The sequence below is a fragment of the Ovis canadensis genome, chromosome 5, assembly GCF_042477335.2.
Source record: "Ovis canadensis isolate MfBH-ARS-UI-01 breed Bighorn chromosome 5, ARS-UI_OviCan_v2, whole genome shotgun sequence".
NCBI classification, from domain to species: domain Eukaryota; kingdom Metazoa; phylum Chordata; class Mammalia; order Artiodactyla; family Bovidae; genus Ovis; species Ovis canadensis.
Genome location: NC_091249.1, coordinates 84,164,087 through 84,178,544, shown reverse-complemented (window position 1 = coordinate 84,178,544; position 14,458 = coordinate 84,164,087). Strand labels below are relative to the sequence as shown.

At 43.8% G+C, this 14,458-nt stretch overlaps 1 protein-coding gene across 2 annotated transcripts in view; it reads right to left on the bottom strand.

The window, feature by feature from the left end:
* Positions 1-13,983, bottom strand: part of TTC1 (tetratricopeptide repeat domain 1) — a 75,175-nt gene extending 61,192 nt beyond the window's left edge. Inside the window, exon 1 of one of the 2 annotated variants that reach the window (XM_069592531.1) lies at positions 10,606-13,983. The gene's annotated coding sequence lies outside the window, so the exon portion shown is untranslated. The remainder of the gene's footprint in view (positions 1-10,605) is intronic. The other variant, XM_069592530.1, reaches the window with a different exon arrangement.
* Positions 13,984-14,458: the final 475 nt, after the last annotated feature.

Below are 14,458 nucleotides of genomic sequence, written 5' to 3'. Positions count from 1 at the left end.
AAAAATGCAAATGGCCAATGAGCGCATGAAAAGATACTCAGCGTTCCTAATTATCAGAGAAATGCAAATCAAAACTATGGTAAGGTACCACCTTACACTGGTCAGATGGCCATCATTAAAAAGTCTACAAATAACAAATGCTGAAGAAGATGTAAAGAAAAGAGAACCTTCCTACACTGTTGGTGAGAATGTAAGTGGGTGCAGCCACTATGGAAAACTGTATGGAGGTTCCTCAGAAAACTAAAAACAAAATTACCATATGATCCAGCAATCCCACTCCTGGGCATATATCCAGACGAAACTCTAATCCAAAAAGATACATGCACCTCTATATTCCTAGCAGCACTATTCACACTAACCAAGACATGGAAACAACAGATGGATGGATGAAGAGGTGGTTCATATATACAATGGAATACTACTCAACCATAAAAAAGAACAACAACAAAAAATTAAAAAGAACCAAACAGTGCCATTTGCAGCAACACAGACAGACCCAGAGTTATTATACTAAGTCAGTCAGAAACAGAAAGACCAATACCATATGTTATCACATATGTGGAATCTAAAATATGACATAAATGAACTTATAGAGAAACAGACTCACAGACATCGAGAACAGACTTATGCTTGCCAAGTGGGGAGGAGGCTGGGGGAGGGATGGAGTAGGAGGCTGGTGTTAGCAGAGGCAAACTATTATATAGAAGGGATAAAAAACGAGGTCCCACTGTATACCACAGAGAACTATATTCAATATCCTATGATAAACCATAATAGAAATGAATATAAAAAAGAATATGTACATATATATAACTAAATCACTCTGTTGTACAGCAGAAATTAACACAACATTGTAAATCATTATAAATCAACTACATTTCAACTTTTTTTTGGAAAAAGGCAGCTGCTGTTACTATTATTGTTTCAGTGCCTTGCGGTTCGTTTTAGTGTCTTGCGGTTCAGTGCTCTTTCTTCCATATTGGCTGACAGCTGCAAAACCACATACACAGCCTCATCATTCCTATCCACCCTCCCACCGCCTCAAACCCCTCTCCCCCTCCCTCTGGTACACATGCCTCTAACTCAGCCTTGATTAAGTGCTTATCATGTCTCACAGAAAGGAATAGTTTGTGAAAATGCTGACAGAGGCAAAACACCTAATAATTAGTGGCTAACAACCACAGACATGGAAGCAATTAGGAGGTTTATACAAATTCAGGGAATGAAAGCAACTTCTCATTTATTCCTCAGATTTCTTGCATAAGCCCTGGAGATGTTATTTCCAACCAACAATGCTGACTTCACAGGAAGACTGTGGGATGAGAAGTGAGTGGAGAGATTGGAGGGTGTTGTGAAGAACCTTCAGACCCCAAATGCCCCTTCCACCCTGCTCCTGTGGCTACTCTGCTGGACCTTTACCACCCAAGCTGGGGTCCTATGGATGGCACTCTTGCCTACGGGTCTTGACAACAGGATGGTGCTATTTCCCCATTCGGTCCTTTCTTTCCTTAGACATCACTTGCCCCAGCAGTGATGGACTGGGGACCACTTGGGATGCTAATGCCTTCCAAGTAGGCTTTCTTAGCCATGGAGCACTTCTCTGCACTCAAGGCTGGTTGGGGCTCTATATGTGTAACGGGCAGCAAAATGAAGACTATTTAACAAATTACCCAGTCCTCATAAACAGGTCCACACTATGCATTATTTAGTATCAAAATTTCAGCTATGGTGAGGCTAACTTCAAATATTTTTGGCATGCTTTAGTTCTATCCCATCTACATGGTTCAAAGAAACTTATCACTTTTTACCACCAGGCACTTAGGGAGAAAACTACTTATTCTCTCCTATAGGCATAAAGGAAAAGCAAGAAGCAACATCAACTGTCTACCTTCCACTCCTCTTTCTCCTGACTTCGGGACAAGGGACACCCTGAGATTGGGACCTATTTTCTAGGTGGAAATCTCTTACCCAAAGTCACTGTTCCTTCTGGATCAGAGTGTAGAACTCGGATCTCTACCTCCTGTTTCTAGGAAAGCCCAAGGACAGAGCTGCTCATGAGGCCATGTGCTGATGATACATATGAGAAGTTCCGGGGTCCAATAAGGATCCCTTCCATGCCTGACCTTCCAATCTTGCCCCTAAACTAGAACCAGGTTCCTACTGCCCATCTCTTCCATGTTTGTAAACAGGACTATTCTACCCTAGGAGCTGAGTTCAGCTGGGGAGGGCTTTCTTTTGGCTAGGGTCTGCTGGGGAGTTATACAAAGTTATATGTTGATTTGTGACACATTTTGTGCCAAAATACAGTCACTATTTGAACATCTTTTCTTTTTTCCTTAATTGTTTTTAAAGGGAGAAGAAACATTTGTATGAGAATGTTCCCAGGCACAGGCAGAAGTAGAACTTTAAAAATACTCTTTGCTGTGATTACTAATGTTTTGTTGACTCTGACCAAACACGTGTATTGCACAAAGTTAGGCCTGTGTAAGGCAAGAGTGGGTTAAAAAAAAAAAAAGTCCGTATCAAGAACTGTCTTTTAGAGCAGGAATGAGACCAATTAACTTTTCTACTTATTTACGCCAGTGAAGTTTTAGCATTTTTTATAGATCCCTCCCCAATCCCCATCCCCGCCGGAAGCTACAGAACTGGTGTGCTATTTAATCCAGTTGTCTACACTAAAGTCCTGGGACTCCCAAGGCATCAGTTTGAAGGACACTGGAAACACCTCAGAATGTTTTTTCTTATCTAGGAAGATTTTTCTAAGAACTAAAATGCAGAGAGCTGCTTTTATTATACCTTAAAATGAATAGCCTTTTAGATCTTAGATTTAGAAATAGTGCTCATTTGAGGGCTTCTTAGTAATCATTGCTCTGAGGGGCTCCTTGAATGGATGAATGATGAAGTCTGAGTGCTTGTCGAGGCTACTTAGAGAGCAGTGCACTCTGCTAGTAGCATGCTCGTGGGAGGATAGCTATAACCAGCACTGTGAACATAGCTCATGAAGACCCATTTCTAGAAGATCCTCTCACTGCAGGAGGATGAGTTGGGGTTTGGGAACTAGTGAGACTGACAAGACTGATTGATTCTTGGGGACTTCCCTGTCCAGTGGTTAGGACTCGGAGCCTCCACTGCGAGGGCATGGTTCCATTCCTAGTTGGGGAACTAGGATCTCACACGCTGTAGCACAGCAAAAAGAAAAAAAAAATTAAAACAGTTTTGAAACACATCAAGTTGGTTGATTCTTGTCACCACTCATCCATCCCTTCCCCTGTTGAGGACTTCTGTGAGAGAATCATGGCTGAGTCCCCAGTTACCCTCGAGGTCAGCTCCAAGGGCCTTGGGGGAAAAGCCAGATTCTCCCTCCTCAGCTTTAATTTCCAAGCCGCAGGCCTCCCTGGCTCACTCCACTTACTCCCTTAGAGTGACACAGTGACAGGGTGGGGGTGGGTGGGGGCTGCTACAAGTTGAGCCTTAGCCAGAACTTGGTCCGCAGCCTGTAATTTCCACAGGTTTGATGGGCTCCAGTTCCTGAAAAGTAACAGTGTTTGAACAGTGTATTGTTTCCCAAACTTCAGTCATTAGTACAGTCACCGCATAATTTTTGCTATTTCTGGGGTCCTCTATTATTTCTGTATATTTAAGATAATAAAAATAATAAATTACGTATATTTAAAAATAATGTCTGACTGAACAAAAAATAACTTCACCACTTAAAAAATCTATTTTAAAAGGAAAAATTTTATGTCATCTGCATAGTTGAAATACTAGTGCCGCTTGCTCTAAAGAGAAGCTTTCAGCAGAAGTAAATACAATGAAAACGAAACAATATGATTCAAGTTGAGCTCTGAGGCTGCCTGCCTAAAGCCCTGGGCCTGAGATGTGCTACTACTTTACTTAAACGAGGGAGGGAGGAAGAGAGAAACAGAGAGGGGTATTTGGGCTTTACTAGCATCAAAGTCAGACTTTCAATATGATACAATCAGAAAGACTAAAAGAAACTGAAAAGAGAGTACTTTCTCATTTTACGGTCTAATATTATTGCCTATTCAGTGTTCTACTTAAGTCATCCTATAGGTAGGCAGCATGCAAAGTACACTAGCTGAGCAGTTACGGGATCTTAAAAAGTTAAGATCAGGGACTTCCCCAGTGGTGCAAGCAGGGACCAGGTTTGATCCCTGGTCAGGGAACTAGATCCCACATGCTGCAACTAAAGACCCCATATGCCACAACAAAGATCAAAGATCCAGAGTGCAACAACTAAGACCCAGCTGCTGCTGCTACTAAGTTGCTTCAGTCGTGTCCGACTCTGTGCGACCCCATAGATGGCAGCCCACCAGGCTCCCCCGTCCCTGCGATTCTCCAGGCAAGAACACTGGAATGGGTTGCCATTTCCTTCTCCAGTGCATGAAAGTGAAAAGTGAAAGTGAAGTCGCTCAGTCGTATCTGACTCTTAGCGACCCCATGGACTACAGCCTACCAGGCCCCTCCTATGGGATTTTCCAGGCAAGAGTACTGGAGTGGGGTGCCATCGCCTTCTCCATAAATATTTCTTAAAAACGGATCAGAAGGTCATAATGAAATCAATTTCCTTCTTGCATAGATAAAGGGAGATGAGGACAAACTAAATTTTTTATTGTAGTCAAATACACATGAAATTCACTTTAGCGACATGTAGTATATTCACAGTGTTGTGCAACAATCACTGCTATCTAGTTCCACAACACCTGCATCATCCCCAAAGGCCTCCCTGGACCCATTATCAGCATTCCTCCTTTCCCCCTCTCCTAGCCCTGGCAACCACTAATGTGATCTCTGTTCCTACGGATTTGCTCACACTACAATTTTATATAAATGGAATCATGCAACATCTGGCCTTTTGTATCTGGTTTCTTACACCTAGAATGATGTTTTTAAGGTTCATTCATGTTGTAGCACGTATTAGTACTTTTCATTATTTTTTATGGCTAAGTAATATTCCATTTATATTCCACCAGGGACTTCCCTGTTGGCTTAGACAGTAAAGCATCTGCCTACAATGCAGGAGACCTGCCTTCAATCCCTGGGTTGGGAAGATCTCCTGGAGAAGGAAATGGCAACCCACTCCAGTATTCTTGCCTGGAAAATCCCATAGCTGGAGGAACGTGGTAGGCTACAGTCCATGGGGTCACAAAGAGTTGGACACGACTGAGCGACTTTACTTTCACTTTACTTTCAATTTTCCATTTATAGTTTTACCACATTTTATCTATTCATCAGCTGATGTACATTTGGGTTACTTCCTCCTTTTGCTCTATGCTGCTATGAACATTCATATACAAAGCTGTGTTTGAGTCCTTGTCTTCAGTTCTTTGGGGTATATACCTAGGAGTGGAACTGTCAGGTTAAATGGTCATTCTATGTTTAAGTTACTGAGGAACTGCCTATCTATTTTCCACATAGGTTATATCATTTTGCATTTCAATCAGCAATGTACAAAGGTTCCAATTTCTCTGTATCATTGTCATCACGTTATTTTCTGAGGTTTTTGTTTGTTTGTTAAATTGTAGCCATTTTAGAGAGATGGACTAACTAACTTTGATTGAACACTTACTCTCCATTTCTTTTCTGATTAATTCTCCACTCAGCAGCCAAATTAATCTTTCCAAAATGCACATCTGATCACATCATCTGATTTTTGATCCCAATCTCTTAGGATGAAGACAAAAAACATCCCAAGTCCTCCAGACTTTGGCCTGGTCCTTGTCTGCTTTTCAACCGGCACCATTCCACCCAGGCCTTTTCAGAAAGCATCCTCTTGCCAGAGCATGGAGAGCTCCCTCTGCCTGGAATGCTCCCTTCCCACACCCTCAAAGCTTAGCTCAGGCTTCATTCTCTCAGGAAAGCCACCCCCCACCAGGCCAGGGGGCTTGTCCTCAGCTCTTAGAGCACTGTGCATTTCGCCTTTTTAACACTTTTGCCTGTTTGCAGTTACATATTTATTCATGCCATTATTTGGTCCTGTTGGAGAGCTCCACCTTCACTCTGCAGAACAGTCAGCAATGAGGCCTTGGACACTCCTTGAACTTGGACCAACTGTCTTTCCCCTTTTCCATTCAGTCCTCCCAACGAAGGAGGATGAATTTTCCTTTCTCTGCATTCCTTTGCTCTAAGAGCAAGTTTTCCCTTCCTCAAAACCTCTTCAAGCATGCAGGGTTGTCTGCTGGGTTTGCTTGATTCTTAAATTAAAAAAACACTTATAGGACAATAAAAGCATGAACACTGTTCAGGAAATGAAAAGATGAGACAAACTGGGAGAAAATATTTGCAAAGCATATATACATTCAAGAATTGTGCTTAGATATATAAAGAACTCTTAAAAGTCAATAAGATTTAAAAAAACAAAAATGAGCAGACAATTTAGACATATGATCAAAGATGTAAGCACATAAAAAGATGTTCAATATCATTAGTCATTAGGGAGATGCAAATTAAAGCCACAATAGAAGCTATATACCTACTGCTGCTACTGCTGCTGCTAAGTCGCTTCAGTTGTGTCCGACTCTGTGTGACCCCATAGACGGCAGCCCACCAGGCTCCTCTGTCCCTGGGATTCTCCAGGCAAGAACACTGGAGTGGGTTGCCATTTCCTTCTCCAGTGCGTGAAAGTGAAAAGTGAAAGTAGAGTTGCTCAGTCGTGTCTGACTCTTAGTGACCTCATGGACTGCAACCTACTAGGCTCCTCCGGCCATGGGATTTTCCAGGCAAGAGTACTAGAGTGGTCTCCATTGCCTTCTCCGCTAGAATGACTAAATTTGAGAAGACTAGCATTACCAGGTGTTGGTGAGGATATGGAGCTTCTAGAGATCTCACACATTGTTGACAGGAATGCAAATGGTACAGTAATTTTGGAAAACAGTATGGCAGTTTTGATAAAGTTACCATACAACACAGCAATTTCACTCTTAGCTATTTACCCCAAAGAAAGACAAACATCCATATGTTCACACACAAAGATCCTCAGCTGCTGGCTGTGCTGAAGAGGTCTCCCCAGCAGAGGTCAGTCTGCTGTGTGTTGACAGGGTATTTTCAGCCATCACAAAGGAGACATATAAGAAGTTATCAGTCTTGCCTTTGCTTTTACAGAGTTTTCCAGGGGATGAAGTTAAAAAATGCCAGATAAAAATGCTATATAGGCTTTGTTTTCAGACACTAGAAAAAACTCCAAGTAGCTCATAAGATTCCACTGTGAGAAACACAGAGTCTGATGAGGGGAATAAGAGTCAGGCTTCCCTTGTGGCTCAGCTGGTAAAGAATCCGCCTGCAATGCAGGAGACCTGGGTTAGAACCCTGAGTTGGGAAGCTCCCCTGGAGAAGGGAAAGGCTACCCACTCCAGATTCTGACCTGGATAATTCCATGGACTGTATAGTCCATGAGGTTGCAAAGAGTCAGACATGACTGAGTGACTTTCACTTTTCCCATATTTAGTTCCTCTAGGGAGGATTTCTTATCTATGACACTGGGGAAAACTGTAGGGAAGATCAGTGGTTTCCCTCTGAAAGTGGGAGGAGAGCGGCCACATACAGGCATGAGTGAAATTTGGGGGTGTTGAAATCTAGATCTTGATTTCAGTATTGGTCACACAAATGCATAGTTGTCAAAATTTATCAAACCATACACTTCAAAAAAGAGTAAGTCTAAAAAGATTTTTAAACTAAGAAAAATTGAAGTATAATTAATTTACATGTTGTATTAGATTCAGGTGTACAGCAAAGTGAGTAAACTATATTTTCCAGATTCCGTGGCATTACAGGTTATTAGAAGACATTGAATATAGTTCCCTGTGGTATACAGTAGGTTCCTGTTATCTATTTTATGCATAGTAGTGTGTATATGTTAATCACAAATTCCTAGTTTATCTCTAAGAGTTTTTTATATAAATTATACCCAATAAAACTGACTTAAATACTTGAAATTCAACCATAAAAAAGAAATAATTTAATTTAAAAATGGGCAAAGGACTTCCAACAAGCATGTAAAAGAGGCTCAACATCACTAACCATTAGGAAAATGCAAACCAAAACCACAGTGAGAGGGTCTTTCCTGGAGGTCCAGTGATTAAGACTTTGCCTTCCAGTGCAGGGGGAGCAGGTTCAATCCCTGTTGGGGGAGCTAAGATCCCACAAGCCTCCCAGCCAAAAAAACCAGAACACAAAATACAGAAGCAATATTGTAACAAAATCAATAAAGACTTTAAAAATGGTCCATTAAAAAAAAATCTTAAAAAACCACAATGAGATACCATCTCATACAAATTTAGATGGTTACTATTAAAAAAAAAACAAAGTAACAACTATTGATGAAGATTTGGAGAAACTGGAATACTTGGGCACTGTTAGTGTGGATGTCAAATGGTGCAGTTGCTATGGAAAACAATATGTTAGTTCCTCAAAAAATTAGAATTGTCAGATGATTCAGCAATTCCGTTTTTGGATAAATATCTAAAAGAATTGAAATCTGAGTCTTGAAGAGGTATACATACACCCATGTTCATAGCAGCATTATTCACAAAAGCCAAAAGATGAAGCAACCTACATGTCCATTAGAGAATAAATGGATAAACAAACTGTGGTATATACATACAATGGAATATTATTTATCCCTAAAAAGAAAAGAACTGACATATGTTACAACATAGGTGAACATTATGTTGGGTTAGATAAGCCAGTTGCAAAAAGACAAATACTGTATGTGAGGTGTCTAGACTGGTCAAACTCAGAAAACAGAATGGTGGTTGACAGGGGCAGGGCAGGGAGGTGGAGGGTGGATAAGGAGCTGTTTAATGGGTACAGAACTTCAGTTTTGCAAGATGATTCTGGAGATTGGTATACAATAATGTGAATATATTTAACTCCATTGAATTACACATTTAAAAATGGGTATGACAGTAAATCTTATGTGTGAGTGAAGTGAAAGTCACTCAGTTGTGTCTGACTCTTTGCAACCCCGTGGACTATACAGTCCATGGAATTCTCCAGGCAAGAATGCTGGAGAGGTGGAGTAGGTAACCATGCCGTTCTCCAGGGAATCTTCCCAACCCAGGGATCGAACCCTGGTCTCCTGCATTGCAGACGGATTCTTTACCAGTTAAGCCACCATGGAAGCCCTATGTGATGTGTATTTGACTGCAATTAAAAAAAAACACAAAACACCTTAGAGCACTTTAGGAATGGTGTGTGTGTATATATATGTCCTGCATACAAAAAAGCCAAACAGGGAATATATGAAATAAAAAGAAAAACCTTTCTCTGTTCTTTTTTCTCTCTAGTACATACTCTCATTCCCATTTCCTGTTGAGAGTCACACACACAAATATATAGCTTTAAAACATACATAAATGGAGTGAAACTATATGTATGGTTAGGTAACCTGCCCTTTCCGTAGTGTCCACCTCATTTTAGTGATTTTCTATGTCAGTATACAGCCAGTGACTGCATTCCTTCTAACCATCATACTGCATTTCATAGCTGGGCTGTGCATAATCTATTTAAGCATTTTTCTCTGGATGGATAGTTACATAGTTTCCATTTTTTCCCTTCCCCTGACGAAGCTGCAGTAAAGATCCTTGTACATCCCTGTGGGCTTGTAAGAGTCTCCCTGTGGGTCACAAGCCTACAAGTGCTCTGTCGAAGGAACGTTCCCTTAAAATGTTACAGATATTGCCAAACTGCTTTCCAAAACATCTTCGCTAAGACCACCCCCTAGTACTGCATGAGGTTGCCTTGTATTCACACTCTCGCTAGATTATCAATTTAAAAAATATTTCCTGCTGGGCTTTCAGAAACCCCCAGAACCCCAGCCAAATAGCCCACTTTTTCCACTGACACAGTGGCCACCAGCTAGGTCTTGTTCTTGCTATCTCTCTCTAGGAATGTCCTCCCTAACCCCACTACCCCCAGTCCCTTTCCAAATCCTTCAGGTGGGCTGCAGCTCCCCCACCTCAGCATTTTCCTGGACACCTGGGCCTCACCTCCTGCCTGGAGGCCTCCATGGGGTCCAGGCCTATCTAACTGCACCTTCCACTGCTTCTTCAACAGCACCTGTTTCTTAACCACCAAAATCTCTCTACCCGCAGGAGAGAGTGAAAGCAGAACCTGGAATGTCTGGGGAGCACAATTGCAAGGCTTCCCCGGTGTCTCAGTGGTAAAGAATCTGTCTGCCAATGCAGGAGATGCAAGTAACATGGGTTCCATCCCTGGGTCAGGAAGATCTCCTGGAGGAGAAAGTGACAACCCACCCCAGTATTTTTGTTTGGAGAATCCCATGGACAGAGGGGCCTGGCAGACTGCAGTCCATGGGGTCTCAAAGAGCTGGGCACGACTAAGGATAGGGAGAGGAAAATTTCTTTCAAATCCCTCGGTTTCAGATTCTAGTTTTATATTTAAAATGTTTTAATACATGTCTCACCCCACAAAATCGGTGCTTCAGGAGAGGCCCCACATCGATCCCACATTTCTGTGAAGCCCCTGGCACATCTGTATACCCAGGTAGAAAAACGCAATCTTAGTTTGATCTTCCTCACTACTCCCAGAGTTCTCCAAAAGAGACAGACTCAGATGTAGACTTACCCGTCTGGTACAGGCAGGAAGTTCAGTAAATTCACTCAGTGTTTGGTGCACTTTCCCTCTCTTTGACTTGTCAGTTGGGGAGGTCACGGAATTGCAAAGCAGTTTCATGCCTTCACACTCCTCTCGCTTAGGCGCGCTGGACGACAGGTGGCGCCCGGGTCCGCCTCACCGCGGAGCTTGTCCCGCTCCCAGCACCTGCTCCGGAGAAGGAGCCCTGGAGCGGTGTCGGTCACTGCAGTGTCTAAAGTACTGTTTCCCAGTCTCTGCACGTACACAGGAAGGAAGCTCGACTCTGGGAGGCGAGGAGCTGTCCCGGGAGGCTTCATCTCTGCTGTGCGCAGCTGGAGACGCGGCGGCGCCAGCCCCGCAGGAGAGCCCAGCGCACCTCGGCGCACTGAGCCCCCCGCCCCTGGACAGCGATCCCAACTCCTGGCAGCAGCAGAAAACAGAAATCTTATGCCACTTATTTATGAGCCTGCTAGAGAAGGAAACTGAAACCTCTTGGTGTGACTTGAAAGACATGGTAACAACTGCTGTGTGATTTGTGGGAACTGGCTCCCCAAGCTTGTTACAACACCGTCCTTTCCCCGCCTCCTTTCACCCCCTCTCCTCTTCTCTCCCGCCTCCCCCCAACCCCCGCACCCCCACGTCCCGGCTTGGCTTCTTACTCGCTGGAAGCAGAGGTGGGTGGTCAACAACTTGGGACAGAAGGATCAGAGGAGAAAATTCGTTTCTCTGAAGCCACCTAGGCTTAAGGCAGATGGCCAACTCAGTGTTTACCCAAGCACGTCCTGGAAAACAGCAGACTCTGGTGTATGTGGAAGGGGAGTAAAACCTGATCCTTTTCTTGACAGGGTGCATGTGCTTCTCCAGATGTGGTCTACCCACCAGTGGAATCATTTGCAAAAAAAATGCAGATTACCGGGCTTTACTTCCATATAACAAATCAGCCGGAAGAGGCCAGAGGTGGGTCTGTATTACATTTGTGGGAGTAGTTCTCTTTGGAGAAGGCAATGGCAACCCACTCCAGTACTCTTGCCTGGAAAATCCCATGGGAGGGGCCTGGTAGGCTGCAGTCCACGGGGTCTCCAAGAGTCGGACTCGACTGAACGACTTCACTTTCACTTTTCACTTTCAAGCATTGGAGAAGGAAATGGCAACCCACTCCAGTGTTCCTGCCTGGAGAATCCCAAGGATGGGGGAGCCTGGTGGGCTGCCATCTATGGGGTCACACAGAGTCAGACACAACTGAAGCGACTCAGCAGCAGCAGCGATTATTCTAGGGATTATCTCACTACCATCCACCCAACCCTTTGAGGTAGGCATTTTACAGGGGTCCTAAGATGATATAAAACTTTCCCAACCCAAACATCTTCCCAATTCTTAGCAAAGGTTCTTCTCTAGGAAGGACAGGCGACATTGGAAAACAGTTACAGCTGAGTTTCTGGTCTGAGATAAGCAGAAACCCTCACCTGGAACAGCATTCCTTAAACTACGGTTCTTGCACCGTGAAATTGAGTTAGTGGGCCACAGTTAGCACTATTTTAAGTGACCATCTAATTAATAATACAAAATGAGAAATAGAGTACATTCTGTAAGCAAGTATAAACTTTATGAAACTCTTGTTCCTTATATCTGTATGCCTCAATGGTTTTCAGTCGTGGACAATTTTGTCTCCTAAGGAGACGTTTGGAAATGTCTGGAGACAGTTTTGATTGTCACAACTATGGCGAGACAGGAAATGCTTCCAACATTGAGCAGGTAGAGGCCAGGGATGCTGCTAAGTATCCTACAATTCACAAGAGAGGCCTCTCCCCACTCCCTTAGGAATAAATTATCCAACTCAACCTCTCAAGAAACCCTGGTATATGTATATCTATATATCGATTATCTACGTGTACTGGGTTGCAGTGTGCAGTGTTCCATTCTGTGGGTTGTATTCAAAAAGCTTGAGAGCCTGTAGCCTAGAAGACTCCTTGGAAATCCAGCTCCTGAACCTAGTTCTGCCACTGAGCTTTGCTTGCCAGGCCCTAGTAGCATCTGTCCCTGCTCAGAGGATCTGAATGCACTATTTGTTTTCTCCTGGTTTACCTTGATTGTCAGATCTCCCCAAATAGGATTTCTCCCAGGAGAGTTGGAGTGTGGACATAAGTAGCTTCAGAAGAGAACCTTCTGGGACTTCCCTGGTGGTTCAGGGGTTAAGACTGTGCATTTCCAATGCAGGGGTCTTTGGTTTGATCCCTGGTCAGGAGACTCTGATTCCACATGCTGGAGCGGAGCAGCAAGAAGAGAACCCTCTAGCACCCATTAACCCTGGTTCAGACAGAAGGTTTTCACTTTCCTGTTGGCCAGTTCTGAGACCCTTGGTTTCCCTTGTGTCCCCACACTGAGCTAATCACTAACACTAGTTGAACACTTTCTGTAAGCCCAACACTTCTCAGTTCCATGGAAATATTTCTTCCTCATAGCAACTGTGTGAAGACGATTCTGTCATGGAGGTTTTACTAGTGTGGGAACTAAAGCTCAGAGAGGTTAAATCACTTCAGTAAGACCGCACAGCTTGTCAGTTGCAGAGCTAGGGTTTGAACTCAGCCTAATGACCAGGCTATACTGCCACTTTCCAAGCTATGTTCTGATTGGAACCTAGGCTTGAAACACATCTATCACACAGACAGACCTGGTAGGAGAGGACGAATTCTAGGCTGGGGCCAGGCAGTGTTTAGTTTTGTTCTGACTCTCCCCTTTATCAGCCATGTGACCCCGGGAAATAACTTTTAGAGGTTCAGCTTCCCAGTCTGTCAGGTGGGGATTCCTGTACTTGCTAAGCCTGTCTTAGGAAAACTGCTCTGGGAACACTATGGACATGGAACTGCTTGGGCCAGTCCTTTAAAGACACCCACCCTGGCCAGTCCTTTAAAGACACCCACCCTAGCCAGTCCTTTAAAGACATCCACCCTGTCACCTCTCACCTCTTTGACATGCCTCTTCATCCAGGTTCTCATTTGTTGTGTCTTAGAGCCTCCTGTATCCATCAGCTTGGGCTGCCAAACAAACTCTACAGACGGGGTGGCTTAAACAACAGACATTTCTTTCTCACAGTTCTGGAGACTGGAAGTCTGAGATAAGGCATGAGCAGACCTAGTCCTTGGTGAGGACCCTGTTCCTAACTTGCGAGTGACTTCCCTCTCACCGCATCCTCTCATGACGGAGACAGGATGCTCTGGTGTTGGTTCCTCTTATAAGAGCACCCATCCCATCATGGAGGCCCTACCCTCCTGACCTCAACTAAACCTAATAACCTCCCGAAGGCTCCACCTCCTAACACCATCACATCGAAGGTTAGGGCTTCAACTCGAATCCTTTCTCCCTGGAACTCCCAAAGCCCTTTATCTACTGGCCTCCAATGGCAACGACACTGGGTCCTTCCAAAATTCCTGTGTCTTCAGGGAATGTCCAATCTCCTCTTCCAGACTGAAATGTTCACAAGACAAACCTTGTGTTTTATTTGCTTTTGTTTCGCTGGCTCCTGGCTTTGTGCAGGTGCTCAACAATCGCTTGTAGGATAAATGAAAGAACAAGTGGAGGAGTGAAGTACAGGTGTGAGTGGTTGCCGGCTTTCAGGTGGTGTTTGGCAGAGACTCAAATGTGCTTCCAGCAGTAGCAGCTGGCACTACACGTGAGAACAGTCACCAGGTTTTTACACTTTCATCTGCTCCTGAGCTGTTCTGGAAGCTTTGTATATAGATGCTGCTTTTCTGAATGAGGCCATCAGCAAGGGCCAATGCTCTTTATCTTACTAATCCCAATGAAGTTGTCTCCACAAATAGCTTATCTCTGAGGATTGTGCTTTGAG